Source organism: Mus caroli, unplaced genomic scaffold (assembly GCF_978045245.1).
Source record: "Mus caroli unplaced genomic scaffold, Mus_caroli_1 scaffold_11, whole genome shotgun sequence".
Classification (NCBI taxonomy): Eukaryota; Metazoa; Chordata; class Mammalia; order Rodentia; family Muridae; genus Mus; species Mus caroli.
In genome coordinates this window covers 54,735,249-54,756,240 of record NW_028227266.1, presented here as the reverse complement: position 1 = coordinate 54,756,240, position 20,992 = coordinate 54,735,249, and the positions used below count along the sequence as shown (strand labels likewise).

Genomic DNA, 20,992 nt, shown 5'->3' with positions numbered 1-20,992 from the left:
TTTCTTTGCCTCTGTTGAATGTGGTAAGAGTACACTCTCAATTAAATACTTGGTGACTTACATAAAAGACTATTTTTAAGCCACTGCATGATGTACGTGAACTGCTTTTTCACCTGAGTCGGAATTGCTTTGAGTATTCTATTTGGTGGCCTATCTGTTGATTTGATCTTTTTCTTTCTTTCTCTTTCTTTTCTTTCTTTCTCTTTTTTTTCAGCCACACTGTTCTCCCTTTATCTACCTTGGCAAATTAAGTATGTAGTCAAGAGAACACATATTGCTCTCTGCAAAGAGGAAAAAAAAAACCAAAAAACCAGAAAGCTCAAACTTGAATTATCCACAAGGGTAAAACTTTCCATGAGCAATCTTGGATACTCACTTCATGATGGCTTCTTTTGTAATCTCAGAGCATTTTAGATCTTTCAATTCACTGACTACCCTAATTACTTTCCAAAGTGCCTGGCACTTTCTTTGGTGACTTTTTCAGTAAACTATAATTGCAGGAGAGGTACATTTTCTTGGCTTCCAAGTTAGGAGTTAATAGCCTTATCACAGAGATTAACAGTTAACAATGGAAGCAGAGTTCATACTACTGCAAGTGAGTTTTGGCAACGATCAGCTCACAAACTATGTGAAAAAACAAAGATCCCCTTCCCAGAGATGTCAGAGGGGAAGAAGAGAAAATATTTTATCGTGTCTCTATTTGGGAGAGAGTAGTATGACTATGTTATGTGGGGAAAGTGGCAAATTATTTTCTTTAAAGCTTTTTGATTTGTGGTCCTCCTTTCTCCCACCCTCTATTTAGGGGCTGACATTTATGTTGGGCTAGTTTCCAGTGTTGTAAGGCGTGTTTTGGTGAGAGGAAAAGATAAGCTTGCTTGAGTTGTTAGGGTATTGCTTATTCCTTTTGTTTGGTAATAGTGCAGAAAACTTACACAGTGGTGTTTAAACCCCATTAACATTCTGTCAGAATTTATTTTTAAGAGTCTGTCCTGAGGCCCATAAAGAAATAATGCCACTTCATAACTGTTTTCTGACAGTCACATTAAAAAGTACGTTCCTGAAATGCATTATATGTGAATGCATATAAACATTTATCTTTGTACATTTATGGTAATGTAAATATTTAAGTCGGAGAGCTTAAAAACTTTTATTTGCTTATTTGCATACATGCCTTTTAACAGCCAGCAGTGCCAACCATATTTGCCAAAGAAGTATCAGCCATAAATTCAGGCTTTGGCACATTTCATATAATAACTCTTCTAAATTGCTCCATGGTGAAGCATCATGAGATTAGCATTTGCTTCAGGAGAGAGATTTGTTGTTGTTTTTATCCGTAATGATGTGCTATTTAAGGGGAACAGGTGCTGGGCTCTAGCTGTTTGTGTTGTAACCTGCCAAATCCTACTCTTTTGTTGGATGGGTTGTTAAAGCAATTTAGGAACCACATTGTGGCCCCTGGCATGCCAAGTGTGAGTTTGAGGCTCCATATCACTTTTGCTAATCCCCATTTTTTTTTTTTCTTTCAGTGTAAGAGGCAAGTGTGGATGTGAACTTTATTTTCTCATTTGTCTTTTACTGTGATTCCTATGCCCCAGTCTAGAACTTCTGATACAGGCTGCCTCCCTGCTAGCTGGGTTTTCCTTGGAGAATTCAAATATTCTAGTAACTTTCAGGCCAAGTTCACATTTGTCTGACAAAAGACAAGTATTTGAGTGTCTTCTAAAGTGTTAGGCCTGGTGCTAGGACCTGAATATCTGTAGAATGATACAGTTTTTGTCAGCAGCTTATACTTTAGGAGGAGAGCTAACTGGTAACCGGTAATTATAATATGGTGTGATATAGGACAGGTGTGTGCCCAGGTGCCTGTGAATGAAAGCACAGGAAGGCTCGTTGACTCAGACTTGGATTCTTGACTGTGGGGGAAGTGCAGGAATCTTAGTGAGTTATTCACTAATCTTGAATAATATATGAATCAACTAAGTTCAGAAAGAGGAAACATATATTTATCCTCATGCAGTTGTATTAAAAAAAAAAGGAAACATAAGCCATGTATGTTAATTTGAAATTTCTAGTTTTAACAAATAAAAATTCAGATCAATATAAAGCGGTATACTAAGATATTTAATATTCTCCTTTTCATACAAGGTCTTAAGAATTTGGTGTTGCTTTTACATTTTAGCACATTCCAATTAAGACTAACTACAGTCATATACTCCCTTCTATACATCAACAGCACAGCTTTAGAGCAGAGGCAAGTGAAGTAAAAACTACTGATTATAAAATTCCCATCTTAGGAATTTTAGCTTCCAACTTGAAGGCTGTGAAGTTTTAGTTGAAAAGCAAAAACAGGGCTGGAGAGATGGCTTTTCCAGAGGACCTGGGTTCAATTCTGGGCACCTACATGATGGCTCACAAACATCTGTGGCTCTAGTTCCAGGGGATCTGACTCCCTCTTCTGGTGTCAGAAGGCATCACAGGCAAAACACCTTTATACACATGAAATAAACACCACCACCAAAACACTCCCCTCCGCCACCCCAAGCCACACTGCAAGCTTAACCAGAGCTGGCTTAGACCGATCATTTTGACAGAGAAATGAAAGCTGGATTAAAAAGGGGTACAACTAGCATCAAGAACAGTGAAAAAGCCAATCCTGGTGAGAAGTGACAAGGAGTGTAGAGGAGGAGTGGATGGATGTAGGAGAGATTTATGAAGTATTATCAGTAATTTGGACAAATAGGTTATAGGCTAGAAAAAATTGGGTCTGGTGAGATGGCTTAGTGCATAAAGGTACTTGCTGTCAATCCTGGCATCACATTTTCATCCATGGGATGCTCATGGTGGGACAGAACCCACTCCTCCAAATTATCATCTAGCCTCTAAATGCATACCATAATACATGCTTCTCTCCACAATGAATGGATGGATGAGTAGAGGAGGACTGAAGATTAATGATAGGGCCAATATCTAAGGGAAAGAGTCAGTCATCTATACCAGGTAGACCAAGGATGGAAACCTAAACTAGACCAAACTAAACCAGTTAACCAACTAATGAAGCTAGCAAACAAATAAACAAACAACCAGAAAGACTGAGAGGGTTTATCTGGAAACTGAGGGAGAATATTTCAAGGACTAGGAGCTATCAACTTGTGTCCTACCATGAAAGGGCAAGTAAAATAAAGTTTGAAAGAATTCTGAGACTTGGAGATTAAGTTGTCTGAAATAATTTAGAGCAGTTAGCTACATTGTAATGCATAGAGGAGGCTTGAAGAGTTTAATACAGCTAGGAGTTCAGCTAGTTGAGAAGGATACAGTGTTTTTCTTTTTCTTTATGTTTGTTTTGTTTTTAGAGACAGGGTTTCTCTGTGTAGCCCTGGCTGTCCTGGAACTCTGTAGACCAGGCTGGCCTCGAACTCAGAAATCCACCTGTCTCTGCCTCCCAAGTGCTGGGATTAAAGGTCTTGACTGGCACCTCATGGAACCCAGGCTGTTTGCTTTTTTTTTTTTTTTTTTTTAAACTAGCTGTTTCCAAAGCTGACCTTGAACTGCTAATCTTCCTGTCTCTATCTCCCAGAGTGTAACACCCTGTCTGAGCAAGAATAGTGTTTTTAACCAAGGACTCAGAGAAACTATAAGGAAGCCACATGCTGAAGAGTTAGAGAACCTTACCAAAAAAAAAAAAAAAAAAAAAAAAAGCTCTTATAAATTAAGAGTGTCTTGGGCATGCTCGTGTGGAACTGGAAAGTTTCAAAGGAAAGAGAGAAGAATGGGTGAAAGAGGAGAGGAAAGCACAGAGGAAGAATAGGGAGGAAGGTGTGAGCAGGGAGATGGGAAGGAAGGATATGAACATGAATATCCTGGGCAGAGGCAGAGAATTTGGCCCTGGGTGTCTTGGTTAAGATTTCTATCACTGTGATAAACACCATGACCAAAAACAACTCAGGAGGAAAGGGTTTCAGCTTAGTGTTCATCAGTGGAGGAAGTCAGGACAGGAACTCACACAGGGCCGGACCTGGAGGCTGGAAGCTGACGCAGAAGCCACAGAGGAGTGCTGTGTACCCGCTTTCTCCCCATGGCTTGTACAGTCTGTTTGGGTTCGCTCATTCCAGATGTAGTCATATTGCCAACCAAGAATAACCATCACAAATGGGAAGTACTATTTTCAGTGAGCAGAAGAGGAGGTAAAGACTGATAGATGGTGGGGTAAGCTTGAAACTGATGGGGAAAGGGAAGGGAAAGACTTGGTAGCATGTGTTGGTGATTTTGATCAGCCACTAAGAATGAAAGGGGTAGAACAGCTTGAAAAGAGTATGTGAGTTTGAAACCACCTACAGGAGAGACTGGAGATCAGAGAGCCAGATAGACAATGGCCAGGAAACTGAAGAATATTGAGGACTGTTTTGAGGTTGTAGACCTTGGATTTATTGACATAGTTGTTTTTATTTTTTTCTCAGTTGTATTCAGTCTGATTATATCAGGAGAATCTATTCAGTATCCATGAGACCCTTTTCTAACTATTATATCCCTTGTTTGTAAGATGAATAGTGAGAGTTCAAATCTTACTTGTAAGTTTCAGAGCCCAGGTCTCTACCAACTGCTGTCTAGATATTAGTTTAATGGAGATACCTCAAGATGGGGAATTAAGGATACTCAGAATTGTGACTTGTATGAAGAATTGAGGAGTCCATGATGGATCATGAGCAGATAACCTGGAGGGTTTATCTAATTGGAAGGCATGAGAGGATATGGGTACCATTATAAATCTAACCTTGGAAAGCATAGAAGGACTGTCAAGCTGCAAAGCTAGTGATGGGGTGAAGGAAGAGTACCTGCTATCTGCTGCACACTTGAGTACTTCTGATCCTAATCCTGAAGTACACAGCTTATATGCTTGCCTTTGTCATTCCCTCAGATGAGGAAACTGAGGATTCGAGAGGTTAAATAAGTAGTGAACCAGTATTTAAAGCCTTCTCATTCTCCAAACCATATAGCGCAGAGAGTAGAAGAAAAACATTGAGATATTTAATTTGGACCTCCTGAGGTATATCATTAGAAAATGTTTGTGAAGCACTGAGTGTGTATGCCAGGTACTGCTTTAGAGAAGGGGTCATCATAATGAACTAAACAAAAATTGTTATATTAGAAGATGGTTGTGCTAGAGAGAAGAATAAAAGGCTGTAGGGATGCCAAAAGGAGCAGACTTGTACTATTTTTTCCTGAGAAAGGTATTGATAGGTAGTGTCAACTTTGAACTCATGGTAATTCTCCTGCCTCAACCTCCTGACTGCTGGGACTAAAGGCATGCAACTACCATGTCTGGGTGAATTTCAAATCTCCTAATTAATTAACTAATTAGTTGTGCTTGTATATGTGTAGTGGTATACATATGGGAGTTGGTTCTATCCTGCCATGTGGGTCGAAAGGTCTGAACTTGGGTTGTTATTCCTGGTGACAGCACCTTTACGCACTGAGCCATCTCACCTGCCTGAGAGTCAGTTTTGCTTTGGGAGCTAAAGAATTGAGGATTCTTACATAGTTCTGAGCAGAAGGTTGATGTGACTAGACGTACTGTGTTTGTGAACGTTTTTTGTTTTTCTTCATTTAGATTACTGTAGTGGTTGTCATCTAGAAAGAAAAATACCAAAATGAGACCAGCTAGGAGACTTCCTTAAAAATTGTACTTATTGAGCTGGTTATGGTGGCACAAACCTTTAATTCCAGTATACTCCTAAGACAGAGGCAGGGGGATCTCTATGAGTTTCAGGTCAGCCTGGTGAGTCCCAGGCCATCAGGGCTACATAGTGAGAGTCTGTCTCAGAAACTCACAAATAAAAATTTTAGTTAAACTGGGGCTTGGGGTATAGCTCAGTAGTAGTGTGCTTGCTTAGCATATTCAAGGCCCTAGGTTTGATCTCTAGCACTGCTAAAAAAAGAATCTAATTAAGAGACTGTGGTGTCTTGCAGCAACCAGGGAATTATTGAAAAGTGATTAGAACTGGATTTTTTTTTTAGCTTTTTATTTTGAGAAAATTTTAGAATCATGGAGGAGTTGCCCAAATCCCAGAGTTTCTTTATATCAGTTTTTGCCAGCCTTAGCATGTCTGATATTTTGGACTGGATAATTCTTTGTTGTGGGTGTTGTCCTGGATACACCAGGAATTAAGCAGCATCTTGCTTGGATTTCTTTCCACTAAATGCTAGTATCATCTCTCCAACTTGTGACAATCAGAAATAGCTCCAGACAGTGGGCAAAACTGTTCCCATTATGAACCACTGACAAATGGGTATCACGGAATTTCCTCTGAAGCTAACATCTTAACTATTCAGAACAGCTTATCAAGCCAAGAGATTAATGTTGGTATGATGCCCCAACTTGTGTTTTTCCTTTTTGCATTCTGTTTTTCACACCACAGCTTATGTAGTTGTCAGTTCTTTATCTTGTCTATGGTGTGGCAGTTTCTTGTTCTTTTATGACCTTGATACTTTTAAAGACTACTGGTCAGGGGACGGGGCAGTTGGCAAGCTTGGTGAACTGTTTGTTGTGCAAGTGTGAGGACCTGAGTTTGGATCTCCTGAACACACATAAAATACAAAGCCGGCATACATATCCTGTGTGCATGTGTTTCAGTAACCCCAGCAAAGAGGGTAGGCCAAGGCGGACAGACATCTGGGCCTCACTGGTCAGCCAGACTCTCTCGACTGATGAACTCCAGGTTCAGTGAGAGACCTTGTCTCAAAAAACAAGCTGTGACCTCTGATGAATTGTCTGAGCAGATTGTTTTGCCCATTTTCCGTTGGATTACTTCTTTTCTAGTTGAATTTTAAGTTTTTCTTGTCTACTCTCAGAAGATATGTCTCATTAGTGTTTCCCCCAGATATTGCTTATCTTGTTATCTTGGTATGGATTTAACATAGCAGTATATTTAGTTTCAGTGATATTTAACTCCTCAGTTACTCCTTTCATTGGCTCTGCTTTTACTGTCTTTTGTATGAAATCATACATTTACTATTATTTAAAAAGACAAGTGGAGAAGCAATGGAGGAAGACAAACTGATGTTGATTTCTGGGTTCTACATACACATGTGCACCTGCATATCCACAAATTCACAGAGAATATTGGTCAGGCAATTTAATAGATTTTCTCCAATTGAGGATTGCTTTGTGTTTTTTCTTTTTACATTTTTATTATTTAATTTTTTTTTTGTTTTAATTTATTTTGTGTGTGTATGCAGTGGCATATTCCACAACAACACATGCAAAAGTCAGAGGACAACTTTTAAGTTTCTTTTCTAGATTTAGTTTATTTTATACATGTGTTTTCCCTACATAAATGTATGTGTACTATGGATGTGTCTGGTGCCTACAAAGGCCAGAAGAAGGCATTGGGAATTGAAGTTGTGGATGGTTGTGAACTACCATGTGGGTGCTGGAAAGTGAACATGGGTTCTCTGCAAGAGCAACAAGTACTCTAAACCACTGAGCTCTCTCTCTCCAGCCCTAGAGGGCAACTTTTGAGAGTTGGTTCTCTCCTTCCACCAGGTGGGATCCTGGCATTAAACTGAGGTTATAAAGCTTGGCCCCAAGATGAGGCAGCTGGCTCTGAATTGTGATACCTCCTACCATACTTAGAATGGTAATTAATTAATTAATGGCAGGGAGTCACTATAGCTTCATGGGTGGCCTGCAACTCATTGTGTAGATCAAGCTAGCTTCAAATTCATGGAAATCTGCTTCTGCCTCTCAGTTGTTGGGATTAAAGGTATGTACCACCATGCCCAGTGTTCTTGATTAGACTGGAAACTGCCACTCTCTTATTTCTGCCCACTGATTCTAACATTCATCAGTCTGTCTTGCTTGGAATAATTATCGTTGTGGTGTTTTGAAGATACTTTTGTATTTCTTTGATTTTCTTCCACATTTATTTATCACTTTTAAGTAATTTTATTTATTTTATGCGTATGTATGTTTTATCTGTATGTCTGTGCATCATGTGTGTGCCTGGTGCCTGCAGAGGCCAGAAGAAGGCGCTGGATGCCTGGGACTGGACTACAGAGCTGTCATGTGGGTGCTGAGAATTGAGGCTGGGTCTTCTGGAAGAGCAGCCAGTGAGTGCTCTTAACTGTTGAGCCATCATTCTGTAAAAATTGTTTGTCCCATCTGTCTCTAATCATGTATATCAGCTTAAATTCATGAGTATTTTATACTTACAGTTATAATTCACTACTATCATTATTCAAATTACTCTGGCTTTGGACCTTGGGAGCTCTTTTAGGTTGACCTCCATATCCTTTAATGCTCCTGTCCTTTGTGAATGTATGTGGGCCCACTCTGTTTTTCCTTCTCTAGCCTCAGAATCAGTCTTTTGTTCAATGATCCTAGTTCTTTTTATTGTATTTGGAAGTCAAGCTCTGAATGGTAGGTGTGCCCATCACTACTGTTCTGTCACAGCTTCTAGGCTTTGTCAGGAGTACACATGAAATCTCACGCGTCTGTTTTTATCTCTGTCTATAGAAACTTGCACGTGTCCATCAGACTCTGTAAGTAGGTATATTTTGATGCAAAAGGTTTGCTACTGATTTTGGATAGAATGTGATAAGCTAGTGATAACTCAGGAGTTTTGTCTTAAGCACCTAGAAGTTGGAGTGGAAAATGGTGCAGAGCAAACAGAGGAAGTTTCTGTGGAGAACCCAGGAATTTCCTTGCAGATTAGCTAAAGGTTTTGCTGTTTTTGTTTGTTTGTTTGTTTGTTTGAAACAAGGTTTCATTATGTATCCTGGGCTGCTTGGAACTTCTATGTAGACCAGGCTGGCTTCCTACTCGTGACGATCTGCCGGTGTCTGCCTTCCTAGCACTGGGATAGGAGACATGCATTACCACACACTGGTTAAGTGTTTGGAATGCTTAATAGACATCCTATCAGAGATGGAGATTCAGCAGTTGAACTTAACGTATCAAGCTAGAATTCACAATAGATTGTTCCAGGCCACGTAGATTGTTCTCAGTGCAGATTACATCTCCTGAAGTATGTGTAGCTAAAGAAGAGAAGAAATTCAAAGATGTACCAATGGTTTGTTTCAGTCAGAAATAAGAGGATAAGCCATTTGGCTGCATGTCTCAAACAAGATGAATGCCATATCTGTCATTACTAAATATTTATTCAGTACTTAATATCTTGAAAATACTGCGATATGTTAACATTGCTTCCTCCCTCCATAATGCACAATCTAGGAAAAGATAGACTATAGATTTACAAAGAATAGCAGTAGGGGGAAAATACCAGTTAATGGTATAGACATTAAATACTGCTGGAGCTTGGTAGAGAAAAACAGAAGAAACAATGAACTCCTTTAATCCTAGCACTCAGGAGACTGAGATAGGTGGGTATCTGTGAGTTTGAGGCCCTTTTGGTTTATTTAGTGAGTTCTAGGCAAGCCAGGGCTACATAGTGAGACCCTGTATCAAGGGGTGGGGGAAAGAGGAGAGAGAGGGAAAAAGAAAGGATGAACTCAAATAAGCTCCATTTGAACATTGGTGTAAATTTATGTCAGTTCTGAAATGTACCACGGTTTCATGTATGCACTAGTAATTATCAACCAGCAAAGAGTTCATTGTGTTTTGATTTTAATAACCATACCTATATTCAGAGGCTTTCAATCAAGGGCTCATTGCGCTGTGTTGGCTTCTGCTGCATTTGACTTTCATTCTATTTTTAGTTTTATGTGTATGAGCATCTTGCTTGCATTTATCTTTGTGCACCTTGAGTGCTTGGTGCTGGAGGAGGCTAGAGGTGGATGTCAGATTCTCTGGAACAGGAGTTAAAGGTAGTTGTGGGCTGTCATGCGAGCTCTGGGATTCGGACCTGAGTTCTCTGGAAGAGCAAGCAGCAGGTGCTCTTGATTTCAGAGCCATCTCTCCAGCCCTGCACTTGACCTTAACTTTTGGATCTCTGCAACTTTTTCACAATCAATATGATTTGATGTAAGACTGGATAAAAATCAAATTCCACATAAATATCAACCATCTGCTGGGTATGCTTATTTATTAAATATTATATCTGGATATGCTTTAATATCATTTAATTATTAAATATTCAACATTAATTACTAAAATTATTAAATGTTTAATAATACCTCATCTGGATATGCTTATTTATTAAAATTGCCAACTTCTTTCATAGATGGTCTTAGATATTTTACATTTATCATTGGATTATTAAAGTCAATGTAAAATACAATGTAAAAGTAATTCAAACATGTAGCCTGGTAAACCGAGGTTTTAGTAAAACATCTTTCAGTTTCTTTCTAGTAAAAATGGGTAGGCATTCATTGACAGTTGTTAAAAGGAGGCATCACCTGAAGCAGGGTAGTACTACCTATCTAGTAATTATTTAGGTGCCTGTCACTCTTCAGGAACTATAAGAAGAATGAGAGATTTAAGTACTTTGTAGGCTAGGGGCAGGTAATCACAGGACTGCATTCTTAGCTCTACCACCGAATGTTGGCAAAGCCGTCACTCATTTTTATGTCCTACTTTGTTGGATTTATTAGCTGTGAGAAACCTAAGCATACTTCTGTGCCGACTGGAATGGACTCTCTATGTGAAGTGCAGACAGCTAGCTCAGTCCCTGACACTTAGTAGATAAAGGCTTGTTGGATGAAGGGATCTCAGAGATGCTTGACATTTATGCAGTAAGACCTGAAGCTTTAATTAGCTTGTTTGAGACAATATTAGATATTAAAAACTTTAGTTGTCCAAGTCAGACTTTGGTCAAAATAAAATAAATGTGTGTGGTAACTCCCTCATTTTAGGCTCTGTAAACACACAATTACGATCTTTCGAGTAGCTCATAAACCCACCCTTCAGGAGTAGTCAAGGATTCTAATTTCTGAGGTATTGTCTTGTTAGCTATTTGCTAACTGTGTAACTTTAACTTAGTTTCCTAACAATGCTTCAGTCTCCTCATTGGTAAGATGGTGGTAGTGTTCATATTTATGTTATAGGGGTTGAGGTGAAATTAGCATATATGTCATAAACATATCCATATTGTGCCTACAAGCTGGATGAGTAAATACAGGGCCCACGTTGGCTCTGGTTGATTCTCACATCTGCCATTTGTAAGCTGCGTCCTTGGGAAAATGATTTCCTCGCTTTGCTTCTCCCTCCTGATTCTTTTGCCACAGCTAATCAAAGGCCAAGAGGGTTTCTAATGAGTTAACATTGGAAGTGTAGTTAGTACCACATATTTGTTAATGGTACAGGTATTATACTTAGAAGTAAATGAGACCTTGTAGTTTTCTAGTATACATTTATATTTTTATTCACAGCCCATTGGCTGTAGCACTTTTTCATTGTTTAAAGATAGGGCTTCCTTTTTAATTTTCAAAGTAGATTTGCTTACCTTATAACACGGGAAGAGCAATGGATGATTCAACTCTTAAATGGTGCAATAACAGACATCTGAAAGGATGCAAACCTGCCTTCCTCACAGGTGTGGGGCGGTACTTGGGACTTTATTGGGTAGGCAGTAGGCGGAATGGTGGGAGTTTGTGTGAAAAGGAAGACTTAAGGTATTGGCGAAGCAGTAGAAAGCATTTTGCTAATGCCACCCATTAATAATCTCTACCTTTGGTTGCCAGTGGTAACCACAGTGGTAAACTTTACAACCAAATATTTCAAGAAAACGCCTGGATTACAAATGAGCTCTTCATCTTGAAGTTAAAAGAGCTTGTTGGTTTCCAGATTGCACAAGGAAGTTAGTGCATTGAGCGATGAGAGGGAGAGAGGAGAGCCCTGTCATTTGATAACCTTTTCTGCTCCACGCTGTGTAAGAACATATTTAAATCGCTTCTTTCCTGCTCCTTCCCATACAAATGAAGCTTGAGGAATGGTAGCATCTGTGACTCTGTAAACCACACCACCAGCAGCACAGACATAGTCTATAAATACAGTAATTTCTAATTTAGGGAGTTGAACTTTTGAAATCTTTCATTTTATTTTATGTATTTTTTTTTTAATGAAACACAAGTAAGCAGAATCTGACTCCTATTACAAATGCAGGCTGTAGTTCTACCCCCAGTTCTGTGTTCCAAATGTCTAGCAAAGAATCTTGTCATGGGGGAAACACCATGTTTTATATTCTTCTGCAAAAGGCAACTACAGGGCTTTACAAAGGACGGAATGCTAATCCTCTCTTATCTCCTCTGGGTCTGCGTGGCCTGTATTTTTATGGGCTTGCTATCTGACTAGGCTAGACAAGTCCTGCTGTACACAAAGCTTCCCTCTAATCTTCTGCATCCTTTTTAGCCGAAGATCTGAAGTATAGTTTAGCATTAGATATTATACCACACATTAAAAATTATAGCTTTTATTATTGTTATTAATAATAATGATGACGATAATAATTATTATTTCTGGGTTTGTTTGTTTGTTTTTGAGGCACAGTTTCTTTTGAAACCCTGTAGCCCTGGCTATCCTGGAACTGGAGCTGACCTTGAATTCAGAGATCCACTTACCTTTGCCTCCTGAGTGCTGGAATTAAAGGACTGTGCCTCCACCATCCAGCATATTAATAGCTTTTGAAAAGGCAGATGTGATCTCAGCACTCAACAGGCTGAGGCAGGTACATTTCCAAGAGTTTGAGGCCAGCCTGGTGTACATAGTGAATGAGATGGTATGTGCACTGGGATTCATTTGCCTGCAGAGGTCCAAAGAAGGTGTCAGATCCCCAGAGCTGGAGTTACAGGGGGTTGTGAACTTTATAGTGTTGTTGCTGAGAACTGAGCCTTTTGCAAGAGCAGTATATGCTCTTAACGGTTGAGCCTTCTCTTCAGCAACCCCTACCCTAATTAATAGCACTGAAGATAAGAAAAGTTATTGCTGTAGAAAAAAATGCAGACTAAATGGAACATAGAGTAAAAAGAAAATCTGTCCTTTCATTTAGGGATAACTAAAGCTCATAATTTGGTGCCTTCGTCCACCTAGGGTTTTTGCTTTGTTTTGTTTGATTTTAGTATATATGTAATAAATATACATATATGTAGCAATATATCTACTTGATATTATTCTATATAAAGTAGGAATATGGTTTATGTGTCAGTTATGGTCAGTAGAAAGCCAGCTGCCCCCAGTGACAAATCTGTGGGAGCCGGACTGGTTTAGGAGATACAAATTCATGCTTAGTGGAGGGAATTCTTCTCAGTTTGAAAATTTGGTATTTTCCCTTTTATTCTTTTATACTGCTAAACTAAACTTTAGCAGCATTCAATAAACTATACTTTAACAATATTCAAATGAGTATTTGAAGTAGCACCCCCTTTTAATAACCTTATAAATCTTTTTTCCTGATAATATGTCATTTAAAAAAATCCCACCTTTCTAATGTTAAAAAGTAACAATCGTATAGAATATATTAGTAGTATAGATAGTTTCAAAATATATGTCTTAAATCTCTAACCAGTGCTGTCTAGTAGAATTGATCTCAGCCACTAGGTAATTTTTAATTTTTTGGCTCACATTTTAAACAGTACAAGTAGATGAAACACATCTTTATAGTGTATCTTAATTGAATAAAAGCTTTCCCACATTTTGATTTTAATTTTTTGTTTTGTCTTCGAAATGTGATGTATGTTTTCAGTTACAGCCCATCTCAGTTCAGGCCAACTGCATTTCAAGTGCTCAGCCACATTTGGGTACTGTTAGCACAGTTCTAGAACAAATAATTTTCTCCATAATATGCAATAAACCATCACTTCACAGGTACGCTGGAGGATTATGTGAGAATAAAACAGCAAAGCCAAGCCGCCCTGTGGATACTGAATGCTCGTTTTTGTGCCTCATGAGAGTTTTTTTCAAAGCTTTGTCTCAATAAAATTTTGTATTTGCATATTCGTAGACCTTCATGTCACACATCTGTGTTAAAGTTGCAGTTGTCTAAAAGCCAGTTGGAAATCCTCCATACAATTCTCAGAATAGTCTCTAAGAAGAATTCCATCTTCTAGGAATTCACATAACTAATTTGCAAGGACACCTGTAGCTTGACACCTGAGGAAAATGCACTGCTATGGCTCCTTCCATGGAGTAAGGAGTAAATGCATAATACACACATATGCACTTTACAGTTCTGTGTGCACATACATCATAATCTTATTAATCATAAGAATAACAACTAGGGTTGGGATGTAGGTCAGACCGGAGAGTCCCTGCCAAGTTCGAGCTCCTGCAGCGTACATGCCTGTGATCTCAGCACTCACATGGAGGCCAGAGCAGACACTCAGGGCCATGCTCTGTTACATTGAGACCATGCCTCAAAAAGTAAAAATTAAAGTCATTCTTTTAAAACATGAATTGGGTGGGGCTGGAGAGATGGCTCAGAAATTAAGAGCATTGGCCGCTCTCCTAGAGGACCCAGGTTCAGTTTCCAGTACTCACATGGTGCGGTTCATTATCATCTCTGTGTAACTCTAGTTTCAGGGGATCCAACCCTGGCTTCTGGCCTGTGAAGCTACCAGACATGTACACAATGCCCAGACATACATGTAGTCAAATACTCACACACCGAAACAACAACAGTAACAAAAAGTCCCCCAAAATAAAAAATAAAATAAATCTGAAAAAATTTAAAGAGATGTGTTGGCAATTATAAGAAATTTGTTGTCTTTTCTATTTTATAATGGAAAAGTAGGCTTTTAAAAAATCTTATTTTCTTACCTTAGATACAGTCTTGCCACGTAGCCCAGGCTGCCCTTGAATATTTAAATGCAAACTGCCCTCAGTTTTCCGAGTGATCAGGCTCTCACGGACTTGGAATTACAGGTTCATAACACCAGACCTAGCTATGCACAGCTTCTGAATGCAATGTGGATTTGAGATCCTGATTTCAGTGAAGCACTTCCTGATCATTCAAACAGACAAGGTTATCTCTAATAGAACAAAATGCAGTTTATCAATGCTATAGAATTTTTTTTTGCATGCCATAAAATCGAAATTAAAAGCAAAAATTGTTTTTAATATTTCTCTGTTGTTGGGCATGGTGATGCATGCTTGTGATTCCAAGTACGCGAGAGCCTGAGTGAGGCCGGAGGATTGTGGGTTCAGGGATTAGGCTGTGAAGTGAGTTTCTTTGACATTACTTTTCAGGGCCAGGAAATGGCTTAGTTGGTAAAAGCACGTGCTTTGAAAGCATGAGCATCATGTAAAAGCCAAGCAGCCCTGCACAGCCCGAGTGCTGGGGTTAGGGGAAGGGGGCGAAGAGCAGAGAACTGCTGGGCTTGTCAGCCAACCATTCTAGCTGAAAACAGCAAGCTCCAGGTTCAGTGAGTGACTCCGCCTCAGAGTGAAAGAGCAGGGCACCTGGCATCCTCCTCTGGCCTCTGCACTCATACACACATGCCCACACCCCACCTACATTATGTTTATTTAAAGTATAGCTAGCACATAAACATCTCCCCCGCTGCTGAAAAATTACTTAAAGTCTCTTTGTTGGAATTAGGCAATAAACTTGACGGCTTTCAACTATAGTCGATCCTTATCAATCTAAAGATCAGCAGTATTTAAGAGGCACAAACAAACTTATTAGATGCCAAAATGGTGGCATTGGAGTAGCAATATTGTAAGAACTTGAAATACAGTTCTCATCTTCAGAAAAGGCCACACACAAACTGGCTTCCTTTTTTCCCTATGACGCCGAAGGAAGCAATGTCTTCTTCCCCTGTGAGATATGCAATGCTTCTAAGTCAAACAACAGCACGGTGCAGAGTGAATAATAATACGCGCCCAGACCATCGTTTGACAGTGTTCATGAAAACATGAGCTTTTTCTAGCATCAGCTATGGGTTTATAACTGCCTACTCCCTGACTCATCTGCAGCAATTGAAAAGTCGGATAGTTCTCATTTGTTAGGTTTTTTTCTTTTAATAAAGTAGCTTGCTTTTATCTGTCTTAAATGAAGTAAACCTCAAAAAATAGTGTGTCATTGTGTCTAATTCAGAGAACACACAGAGAGATGAATGCTGTGTTTAGCTTGTTTCCTTTTTATTCAGTCTAGTCTCCCCCTCCCCTGAATTTAGCATGAATCTTCCCACTCCAATTATTCCAATCTAGAGACTCTACATGCATGACCAGAGGTCTGTCTCCCTGATATACAGAACTGCTGGAATGACTATCATCTATCTATCTATGAATGACTATCATCTGTCTGTCTGTCTGTCTGTCTGTCTGTCTGTCTGTCCGTCCGTCCGTCCGTCCATCCATCCATGTATCTATCACTTATTAGAGTGGCTTACAGGCTGTGGCCATGCTGTTTCAACATTGTCTCTCAAATATAAGAATCCAATAGTTCCTCAGGGCACAGTCTGGATGTCTCAGCTGATCTTAAGTATATGTCAGAATCCCAAAGATGTAGGCTCTAATGCTAGTGAGGGAATGAACTTGCCAGTGAGAGTGGGGGCAAGCAGGAAATTAGCAAGAACTTCTTTCATATAGGCTGCCCTTGGAAGGTGGGACAGAAGGGCCTCAGGACCTAGCTCTGCTTTGGAACTTGCTATGTAGACCAGGCTGGCCTCAGATACAGAGATCCATTCACCTGTGCTTCTGGAGTGCTGGGACCAAAGGTCTGTCCAGTCCTAGCAGACATTTTGAGCTTACTCCGAGAGAGGCAAAATTCTTTTTCCGTTGTGGCATCTTGGAGGAAATGGTTGGAACTTACGTGTCATGTCTCGGGGAAGACTGAGAGGCAGTGGTTGGCTTCTTTGAGTTTTGGATCTGCAGTGACACCTCCTTGTTGGAATCTTGGCATTGCCATTTCCTTATGTGTGGTCTTGAGCAAGTTGCTTGTTTGTGTCTTAGTTACCTGCTCTATAAAATGGAACAAACACAGTACCTAATTAGTAGAGTCATTTTTAGACTAGTATAGGCAAAGAGCTTAGAGCATGTGTGATACAATTGCTCAGTGAATAGTAAGATTTACTGGACACAGAGAAAGTTCCCATTTTTCTTTGTTGCGATGCTGGAGATTGAATTCAGGGCCTTGCACATACATACTAGGCATGTGCTCTCGAGTTAAGCTGATACTTTTATTTTTAACCTTCATTCCTATTTGTTACCTTAAGCAAGTTGAAGAGACTTAGGGTATGGCTGATGGGCTGGGGGACCTAGCTAGGCCTGCCTTTGTCCGTGGTGAGTTGTGTTTATGGTGGTACATGGCATTGGCTTCTGCTGCTCTCACCTATCACTGTATGTCAGGTGGAAAGCAGGTAGGTAACTCCAGTTACCCCAAAGCAGATCATGCTAAATTTGATGGTGTCATACTTTTTAATATTTGAAAGTTCTAGAACTTTCTACTATGAACTATGACCTTTTTTCTCCTGCCCCTTCCTGCTTTTGCTTGTACAGTTGAGTGGATACGATGCTGTGCTTCCCACACAGATACCAAAATAGCTCTGACTGCGGAAATATTAGATATCTTACTGTCAGCACATAACTTGTTGCTGTGTTCTTCCATATTAGACAATCTTTATAATTATATGTATGGGTTTGAATCCCACCTTTGCTAAACTTCAGGTTTTATTTAGGGGGCAAGAATTCCTTTTTTTTTTCAAATGGAATAAAAGCATAAACTTCATAGGGTTATTGCAAGGATTAGTAATGAGTATAAAACTGTCAGCATAGTGCCTCACATCTAATAAGCTGCAGGCATTGGGAAGGTGGTAAACCTATCCTCACCACGAATTTAGCCTAGGTTTCAAATTAGTACTGAACCAGAAGTCGTGGGTCAGACCCTCAGTTCCAGCTAGGAGCTGAGCCAGGAGGATTGTCATGTATGAATTTGAACCAGCCTGGGCTATGTAATGAGTTCTAGGCTAGCCTGAGCTACAGTGTGAGAGCCCTATTTCAACACATTTCCATTCTACTTCCTTACCACCCCCACCCTCACCCCCAGACAGACAACATTAATCCATTTTCTCATAGAGCAGTGAGTCTAAACAGAATGTAATAGTCACTTGGTTGGAATATACCATAGCCTTTCTTTTATAGTCAAGATTGTGTATGTGTGTTGCAGGTGCATATATGCTGGTGAACATGTGTAAGGAGGTCAGAGGTCTGTGTTGGTACCTTTCACTTTCTGAGACAGTCATTCATTGAACCTGGAGCTCAGTGACTTAGCTAAAACAGCTGGCTAGCAGGCTCAAGGGTCCTCCTCTCCTACCTCCCAGCACTGAGACTGAAGACCTGTGCTGCTGCCCTCAGCTTTTTATGTTGCTTCTGGGAATCTGAATTTGGATCCTCACGCTTATGTGCCACGTACTTCACTGACTGAGCCATGTCCAAACCTTCTGTCTTCTACAGCATAAAAGGATGCTCTAATACGGTACAATATGAGATTTGACTTTCCTACCTGGTCTCTGCCCAGATGTTGTAGGTCAGATTTCCATTATCTATTCCTCTTAAATCCTCCTAAGATAAAACTGGAAAAATGTGATTTACTGTGCTTTTTAACTGAAGACAGAATTGGGAAATACCGTTAGTGGTTGTTTAATTTTGTTTTTGAGGCAGAAGACTCACCATGTCACCCTTGCTAGCCTGAAACTCACAGTGCTGCATCTGCCTCTGTCTCCCAATCCTGGAATTATAAGCATCATCCCACTCAACGTAATAATTAAAAAAGATGTAGGAAATGTTTAAATGAAAAAGTTTATTATGTAATCGTTTCTTATAAATACTGTTTACCAGTTCCCTAGAGTTCTTATATTTCTTTCCCTTTAATTTGAAAGGAGCAATAGAGTACGTGATAGGATCATATTATATCCTATTTACAAATGAAGAAACTGGAGCTCAGATGGTCAAATAATTTACCTGAATTTGCCTGTATATTTAATGACATTGTAGGGATTCACTCAGGCAGATGAGATGTCTCTATAAGTAAAGTGCTTGCTGCCAAGGCTAATGACCTGAGTTTAATCCCTGGGATTTACATGGAGGAAGGAGAGAACCAACTCCTAAAAATTGTTTACTAACCTTCACAAAATGTACACACACACACACACACACACACACACACACACGGTGTAGCTTAGTGGTAGAGCTCTTGTCTAGCATGTATAAGTCCCTGGCTTGAATCTCCGCTCTACAAAACAATAGAAATTTGAATTGCAAAATTAGGTTACATTTTTCTCTAGAAAAATACCATATATTTGGTATGACTAAAAGAGAATAGGGAAAAGAAGTCACATAAGTAGGAGGAAGTTGTGAAAAAGAGTAAATTGGTTAATTTCGACCAACTATCAGTTGATGGAACTTTGGGGCTGGAGAGATGACTCAGTGCTTAAGAGCACTAGCTATTCTTGCAGAGGGCCTGGGTTCTGTTCCTAGTGCTTACATGAGAGCATGCACCTGTGTTAGAACTCCAACTCCAGGTGATTTGATGCCCTCTTCTGGTTCTATAGGCACTGCACACTTACATAATACATGCATAACACTAACACACATTAAAAACATAAATCTTAAAAAATAATTGAAACAGCAGAACATATCATTTAAGTATCTTGGGTATTGAAATAATCGAGAGAAGATTTGACTAGTCTGATGAATGATGGTTAGTTTTTGGTAGCATGCGGTGTTTAACTTGGTGTACTAGTTATTTTTTCACTGCTGTGACAAAATACCTAGCAAAAGCAATTTAAGAAGGGTTTGTTTGGCTAACAGTTTGAAGGCTCAGCCCATCATTTGGGGGAGTCATGGCAACAGGGATGTGCGGCAGACACATTGTGTCCACAGTGAGGAAGCAGAGAGGGATGCTGAGGCTCAGCTGGCTGTCTCCCATTTTATTCAATCTGCAGCCCCAGCCTGGTTCTAGCCTTTGGGGTGGTATCATCCACATTCTTTCCTTCCTTCCTTAAACGTTTCTAGACTGGGCCAGGCATGATGGCATGGGCCTTTAATCCTAGCACTTTGGAGGCAGAGGCAAAAGGATCATCTCTGAGTTTGAGGCCAGCCTGAACTACACAGGAGCGCCAAGACAGCTAGAGCTACATGGTGACACCTTCTCCAAGACAACCACCATTAACATTCCCTCCGCCAACAAAACAAACAAAACCAAAGAAGAAACAAGAACAAAAAACTCAACTTTTCTCAGAGTAACCTCATAGAGACACCCAGAAGCATAGCCTAGGTAATTGTAAATCGAGCCAGGTGACAATAAGATCGCACTTGCTAACTCAGAAAACTCATACTACAATTATGCCTAGAAGATAGGAGAAAGGATATTAACAGCAGGAGAAGTATGCAGATGGCACTGTCATGATATTTAATAGAAAACAGCGATGCAGATGAGGCGTTAGAGGTGTGTGTGCCGAGGGCTGCTTTATGTAGATACAGAGAAATAAGGTTAACTGTGAGTGCTCTTCGATGCAAGAAGAACAATTTCTGGAGTTGTTGCCATAGTATTAAATTATGTCTTTCTAGAAATAGGTTCCAGTGTGAAGCTTCCAACTTTTATTTGGAATGTGTAAAGGGTATGGCAAGGAGGAAGACACAGCAACCATCTGAAGGTGTCTTTAGTATAAATTTCCTTAGTTACATACTGGTATGTTATCTCTGTTACATACCAGAGGCTTTAGCTTTGTTTCTAACAAATCTCCCTGCTGTTTTCATTTTATGTGTGAGCCCCCTACAGGGGGCTGAGATCATGCATCCTTGCTTTACTTAGGATTTAGTTTATGCTCAGTACATATTAACCATGCCCATGTGTAAGTCTGTCTGAGTAGGGTTTCCACCTTTCCTCCTGTTTCCTCCTTTACTGTGCTGCTAGTTCTCCTCTCACTCACTGTTTTGTCAAGAAAGCTGCCGTCCCCACAGTTGTCCTCTCTCCAAAGTGCTGAGGCTGTTTGACTCAGTGATTCTCTCCTCTTTATAGCTTGCCAAGTCTGGTAGTTCTTTGGAATAATTGTTTCTTTCTCTTCAGAACCACTAATCTATTTTTTTTTTTTTCTACAGAAA

The 20,992-nt window shown here is 39.8% G+C and overlaps 1 protein-coding gene across 2 annotated transcripts in view; it reads left to right on the top strand.

Moving 5' to 3' along the window:
- Peak1 (pseudopodium enriched atypical kinase 1) overlaps positions 1 to 20,992 on the top strand; it is a 219,129-nt gene that overhangs the window by 1,154 nt on the left and 196,983 nt on the right. The window lies entirely within an intron of this gene.